Consider the following 7,685-nt stretch of genomic DNA (forward strand, 5'->3'; position numbering starts at 1 on the left):
ACAGCTGGAACCCTGTGTATGGTGCCAGGCATAGCAAACTACTCTGTAAAAGCACTTCACTAATGCAATTACGCTGCCTACCTCCTACCTTGCTGCAGCTGGTGTGCTCACCCCAGGGATGTGAGCATGAGCAGTGCTGGTCCCTTCAGTGAGACCACTTCTGCCTTTTGGCTCACCATCACATGCAGGCTGGGAGCGAGCTTGCTGAAAGGCTGTTAGGGAACAATCCCATGATCAGGTCCATATCTGTTTATGTGACCTTAATGCCCCAGAGGAGAGCAAGCAAGTTGGAGTTTGGTACCTTAAGACAAACAGAATTTCCCATTTCATCATGGTCATGTAAGTACTAATGTGATTTACCTTTACACTGTTTGTATTTGTTTTTGCTGAATGTGGCTTGCATTGAGTGCCAGAGTACTGGATCAGGTTGCCGTAAAAATCAATTGACATTTTAGTTACTGCTGTCTAGCACAAGTAAGCATGTCAACAGTGGAGAGTTACTGAACCACTGAAATCCTAAATGTTACAGTTATGACTTCCTCATCCGTCTCCTCCCCTCCTTTCCATTCCTTCCCTCTATTCCTAGCCACATCATTAAAAGTTTCAAAAAAATTTCTTCTGAAGTTAAAAGTTCAAAAACATTTTGCTACATATATAGTTATGTCCCATACTGTAAAGCAGCATATGGAAAAGTTTTTTCCACTGTGAACTATAGCAGATTCAGGGAATAATTCTGGCTTAACAGTTTCCCAAAAGATATACTCTAAAGCAATAATGTGATAATGTAAGGGATGCTTCCACTAAATTCTTGGACTTTTGTTATCTCACAGAGACCCTGATTCATTCAAAATCACTGGGGGCAACATTTTAGAACCAAAGAGGTGCTGTCAGAACACCTTCAAAAAGGGAAAAGAAAAAAACAGATCAAAGCATTTTTCAGAAAGAAATATAAAGATACCTATCTTCTGACCTGACCTACTGGGCATGCACAATTTATAGTGGGGTTTTTTTCATAACTGAAAACAAAGTTTCAGATGAATCAAGAAATGATTCACTGTTTATCTGACATAAAAGAAATTTTAAAGACTTGCCCCAACACAGGCTGTACCAAGAAACTCCCAGAATGCTGGCTGCTGCTTTGTCTATTCAAGCCAAGCCTTGCTGGTGAAAGGTTATGTGAGAGGCCATTTTCACGACACAATCCAAATTGGTCTATTTTTTACCCTTTCATTTTCCTTCGAGAACCAGGAGAAAAGCTTGGTCAGCTGTACTAGCTGTGCTGCAACTCTCTTTCAGCCTTATTCCCGCCAGACAAAGAACAGCCTTTCCACTGACAAAAAAAAATAATAAATGATGTTGTAGGCAAACTGCACTGTTGTTTTGGGAACACCCAGTCTCTAGCATCCTGACACAACCGCTTTAATCAGCCTGAAACATATGACCTTGCTCAGGACATTATCTCAGTAACTGGTACTCCTGTGCCTTCTTTAATCTAAGTGGGTTAGAAATGAAACGGTGACAGCTGCAAAACTAATAGGAAGTGAAACCTCACTGAATCAATAAAGTGTTTCAACGTATTTTTAACTTCTGTCGAGTCCCACTTGAAATGAGTTTAGAACAAATGACTAAAATTTGTTAGAGAAATCAAGGAACTGGGAAGTTTTTTTAAAAACTGACACAGGCAAATCCATGGGAATTAGTTTGTTGTACAAACTGTGAGATACAAACTGATAGTCCCAGAACTGGATATATAAAGGTTAAATGACTGGTTTCTTCTTTGGTACTACCATAACAAAACCTATTCATTCCTGCATTTCAGTTCAAATGCAGAACTTTAATATAATTTTTTTTTTCAGTCTTGGAAGAAAAGGAAAATAAACTACATTGTGTTTTCTTATGACACCGTATGTACTGTGAAGTATGATAAAACCTGTTATTTCAATGAAGAAAAAAAAATTTCCTAAGCCTTTAATTTCATTGTGTGAGACCTTATAAGCATCCATACTGGTATTTCTCTAGTTCATCTTTGTTAGAGATAAAAGACAGAGGACAAAAAAGAGTAAGAAAGAAAATGGAATGACTTATACAAGTATTTTAGGAACAAGGCAAAGAAATAACTGGGTGGGAAAAAAACAGAGCTTTTAAAGACAAGTGTTTTAGGAACAGGTTGTAACCTAACAGTGTACAAAGCAAACTCGGGCCATAATGTCATTAGAGTTTTAAAGTTTTGCTGTTTTCTTTAACCAGCACAGCAGACCCAATTCCTCATTAAACTGGGCTTTCATTCATAAGTGCATGATAAACTCAGATTCAATACTTTGTGGGGAAATGGAGTTGTTGCAAACAGCTTTAACCTGGATGAGCAAATGATAACTGAACTTAGCATTCAGAAGAGCAAGACCACAAATTCCTATTTAGTAACAATTGCTACATTAGCATGAAAGCTAGAGTTAAGAAAATAATTACCTAAGTCTTTAATCAGTCCAAAGTTATTAAATATAACCTTTTTGTAAGAAGCATGAAATACAAAACCAAATGCTATAAATGGTCACTAACACACTTTCTTGCTTCCCTTGTAGCACTGTTCCTCTTGTCTTCTCCTTTTATCCACCCCCATGTTATAGTTGCTTTTTCTCCCTCATCGCCTCTCTTTTCATTCTACTTACATCATCCTATAGCCTTGTTCCTTGCTCTTCTCCCTTTGATATTCTTTTTCTCCCACTCCCTCTTCTAGCACAAGAAGTTGTCTTTTTTTTTTTTTTTTAACAAAGTAAAAAGATACAATTATTTTTCCCACATGAGAATAACTATCAAGTTTTTTCCCTTCGTACTTAGGACCCAGTTTCAACAGATGCTGTTTGCTCATAGTACACTGACTGATGTGGAAATTGAACTTGCTCTCCCCAGTACTCTACACGAAGCATGTAAAAAGTTGCTATTTCTCCCCACTCTTATTTTCTGCTGCTGATGCCATCACACTCTTCCATATGTAGTTTGCTTAGCTTGGTCACTTCTCAAAAAATCTGCTTTTGCTCATTACATTAGAAGCAGCTCTCACAGCTTTCTAGAGAGCAAAGCAGAGTATGTAGTGTCCTGATAGACTGGAAGGCATGAGAAAATTACTGGCTCTGGTTATTGACCTTTGATTAAAAAAAGGAAGAATTTGCTGTTGTGGAAAGGGAAGGTTTTCAAGGGTATCTTCAGAATAGAAGACTGTGTATCTGTACACAGGCAGAATAATTAGAGATTAGAAGGGCAAATGCAAAAAAGGAAAAGATATATTAGGGTAGGGTGGGGCAAATGTAAGAGAGGGTTGAAATGACAATTGTAGTGAAGAAATAACATGAGGTAGGGGATAGTTATTGCAGGTACCGACTCATTCGCAGTAAACACTTTTACTGCATGATGATTTTCACCCTTTATGTCTCAAATATTTAATGGGATCACTGAAAGATAGTTCTGAACATTGCCATTTGCCCTCTAGGCAGATGAAATACATGGATTGTGCCCTCACCATCTCCTTGGAACTTATTTTCAAAGTAAACTTCTGCTTTTACCAATACTTTTTCAGAGAAAGTGTCAGTCTCTTCATCCAACACCCTTTAACCTAGCATGAAGATGGAGTAGGAGGTAGATTTTTAGCCAGATAACTAGAAGAGCATGACAGGGACGAGCAGAGAAACACAAAGAGGGTAATTATTCATAGGATTTGTCTCTTTTTACCTACTACCACCCCTACATCTTTTTTTTCATATATTCATTTCTGTGCTGCTGATAGCTAGGCACCTGGTGGGGAACAAGAACTCCATTCTGCATTTATACAGCAGGCAACCTAAGAACAGGAATGAGGAAAAAAGAAAAATACTAAAAAGGAAAAGATGTTTTATTCCTAGCAAGAAATGATTCCCAAAGTCATCTTTTCTCAGCAACAGATGAGCCTAAAGATGCACAAAAATTGCAAGCAGGTCTGAGTCACAGTGAGTCCTCAATGTTATTTTGGAGACCTATTTTATTGAAGAATAATTTTAAGTAATTTAATCTGTTTATATGACTCGGAATATTCATAGCAACTCCAACAAACCGACATTGTGCATCCTGAACAGGTCCAATATCCTAAGTATTAATGTCAAATAGTTTGTATCATATCATATCATATGGTATATAATGACTACTTAAAAATGGTCTATCACTACTTCTGCCTTAAATTGTCTGGGAAAACTTACAACATTCAGAGCCATGCAACAGAATACTTGTTTCATGTAATTGGTATATTTAAACTTCTGTGACTGCAGAGATGCAAAGAAAATCTGAGTAAGATGCTATGAAATCCTGCACAGTGTTGCACATATAAAACTAACTTAAATTGATTATAAATTAGTTAAGAGACATTCCTCCCCTGTTAACTAGATGCACAGTTTCTGGCTGCAAGGTAATTTAGTGAATCTCTAGGGATTTGACTTAAATTCTTGCTATTCTGTGTGACCTTAATAAATCACCAAGAGATGGGACTAATAAGGGACTGACGTTCCAGGATGCCTGAGCCTTCCAGCCTCAGGGCTGAATCTGAGTTTGGTAATGATAGGGTTACATTCCCTGTATGTAAAAGAAGTGCAGGTATATGGCCAAAACAAGCAGCATGCTCAGTGAGGAGCTAACGAAAGCTATGTGTGGGAAACTCTATCAATTTAGATGTGTGTGAAGTCCCACACTAGTGCTTGGCACCTGTTTCCTCTTGGGACTCAAAATTTGGAGTCCTCTAACAGTGAGTGCCAAAATCTGTTCTTTAAAACAATGAATAAAGAGTCCCTGTAGCTTTCTAGCTTCTCTGGTCTATGACTTCATTTCACGTGGCTGCTGGTCATGGCATTTTTCTTTGTGTTACTACTGGAAATCACCAAGGTTTGTATGAACAGAGAGCCTGCCAAAGGTGTTTAAAAGGTCTATTGGGCTGTCAGCAGATAAAAAATTTCCAATAAGCAATGTTCATTTTCTTTTAAAGTGTAGCTGGAGGAAATAGTGTCCATCTTCCCTATGCTGTTACCCCGCGGTTAGAGCACTGGCCAGGAAGTGGGAGTTCCTGGGAAGCATTCATGCTGCATCCCTGACCACCATGCTAGACAGGGAGGAGGAAGAGCAGGAAGGAAACAGAGAGTCACCACCTTTTCATCTGAAGTTAAGACCCTGTTCAGAAAGGCATGTTAGAGTCTAGGACAAGGAGAAAGCAGCTGAGGCAAAAGACGGTGTAAAAATGTGTCTCTCTCCCCTAGTTTAATTGTTGAAAGTGTCCTGGGTTTTATTTATACATTTTTATAGTACATAGTTCCTGGATAAAAACCAGCACTGGCTTGGGAATAACTACCAGAAACCAGCAGTAAGTGCCTACAGTTCCCTGTGTCTCCTTCCTTCTAGCTCACGCCAGTGTCATACATTTGCCATCCTTTCCAATAGGGACACAACTCCAACAGTTGAGGTGATAAATGCTCCCCTTCCATTTTGCAGCCCTTCTGAGTACCTGGGACGCTCTCTTGGGAGTTAGACGAAGTTGAAGTAAATCCCTTTGGGCTAAAAGCTGGTTCTTTCATTACCAGGTTACTACACTGAAGGTGAGCGTTCTACCAAATATGGCTGGGCACTGAAGCCAGCTGTGGCTATAACAGAAGAACCTGACTTGTGGGGCTCAGAGAGGTTCTTCTCAGCTGGACCCCTCTTGGAGCTGCTCTACCTAATTCCTAGACCACAAGTGGGCACAAAGGGTAGAGAGGTGCCAAGATGCCCAGCTTGGGGCAATTCTGAACATTTCTAAGCAGAAACAGACTAACAGAGTTCAGGTGGCTGCTCAGTGGAGTTTTCGGATCTGAATTTTTAGTTTACACGTACTCGTTTCTGGAGTCTAGCCCTTAGTCTTTCAGGCTACATTTTTACAGTTATATGGAGTATAGTCAAGAGATTTGGCAAAGTACAGCAGAACTTTAAGTGACCTGTAATTCTGGCACATGATAATCCAGCTCTTCTCAAAGCAACCCACCCTTCAGCATAAAACTGTTTTATAGGCTTTCTGCTAGAAAAATTTGGTCTCCTAAGAAGAAGCCAGTGGCTAACTTACCCATCTCTGCTGCATTTGTGACATCTAAGGAGGCAGGGTTCTGGCACAGTAGGCCAGAACACATGGTAAATGCACAAACTTGTGCTCAGAAGTAAACCAAGGCCATGCTTTCTCCCACGTCTTACGCTGTAGCTTGCTCAACCACTGAGGCCAATCTGTGGGATGATACATGAGTCTGGGCTTGACACCAAGCTTGGGCCTGGCTTCAAAGACAGTAGAAGAGTAGCCTCTGGCTTTCTGGTGTCTCTCTGTAAAACAAGAGCCACAGAACTTTGCTTCTTCAGAGGGCTGCTGTGAAGAAAAAATGCATTAAACACTGTGGAGTGCCCACTTGTTGTGGCAACATGCCAAAACCCAGATCTAACAGGGAAGGGTGAACTTTCAGAAGAGACATTTATTGGTATTTACTGGTTGGAATGAAATAAGCCTCAAAAAAACTAAGTGTAAATGAAAGCAGCTGAGGGTATCTGATTTAAAAAGCCGTTCCTTCTAAGTTGCACAAGTTTCGCTGTGTTATTACTAGTTCTCCAGTAATTGACTAAGTGTATTCTGCAGTAAAGTGCTTTCTTGTGGCATACAGAAACTGAAAAACTCTTTAAAAAGTAAATATAATTCAGATCTTATACTTTAGAAAAGATACAAATACAACTATTATGTATTGCATTATCAAGAAATAATTCAGCTGTTGCATATCATTTACATATGGCTATAGAAGTCCTTATCTAGTTAAAAAAAGAGGGAAGTTGATAAATCATCAAGGAAGGAAATACTGAGGCTTAAAACAGCCACAAATTTGCTTTTCTTCAGCTTATCATTTTAGAAACTCAAATGCCGTAATTCTGGATGAGTTGCGAGATTGTTTCCTTCATAATTCTGCCTTTCTCTTATCCATTCTTTAGGGATCAAAAACAAGCATATTAACCTCAGTCAGTGAACACACAAATCAAACAAACACATTCCCCTAACTTCAGGCTCTGATTAATTCCACTGGTAGCCTTTGACCTTGATTTCCACAATGTCTTGCAGCACATACAGAAGCTTGACCTGGTATCGGAAAACTGTAGAGATTTGGTTTGGAAAAAATAAAGCCACCTCCATCTCCATTACCAAGTACTACATTAAAATCTATAAAACAAAGGGCTGAAATCTGAAGTTTAGGCCTTGGAGCCAGTTTCACAATCTGTTTCCTGTAGCCAGAGTTCATTTGCAGCCAGTGGAAAAAACAACTTCTAAAAGATAAAAGGCACTGCTGTGACTTTCAATCAATCTTAGCATTCAGTGTGGGAATATAGCTGTACCGAAGTCTAATACCAATGCTTCAGTTATGATTCTGGTTCACTTTACTTATCTCGGATGTATGCAGCCATTGCCAGAGACACCCTGCAAGTGCAAACTTATCATGGGAAAAAGGAGACCTATCCAACTTCTGAAGATCAAGATTTAGATAGAAATAAAGCAAGTGTACATGACATGCCTATTCACAGGAAAACTGGGACCATAACGAGTGACGACAGAACAGGACAGGAAGCTGAAGTCGTAGCTGATGTAAAAACATAAAAGGCACTGGCAGAATTATTTTCTT

Source organism: Strigops habroptila, chromosome 6 (genome assembly GCF_004027225.2).
Source record: "Strigops habroptila isolate Jane chromosome 6, bStrHab1.2.pri, whole genome shotgun sequence".
Lineage (NCBI taxonomy): Eukaryota > Metazoa > Chordata > Aves > Psittaciformes > Psittacidae > Strigops > Strigops habroptila.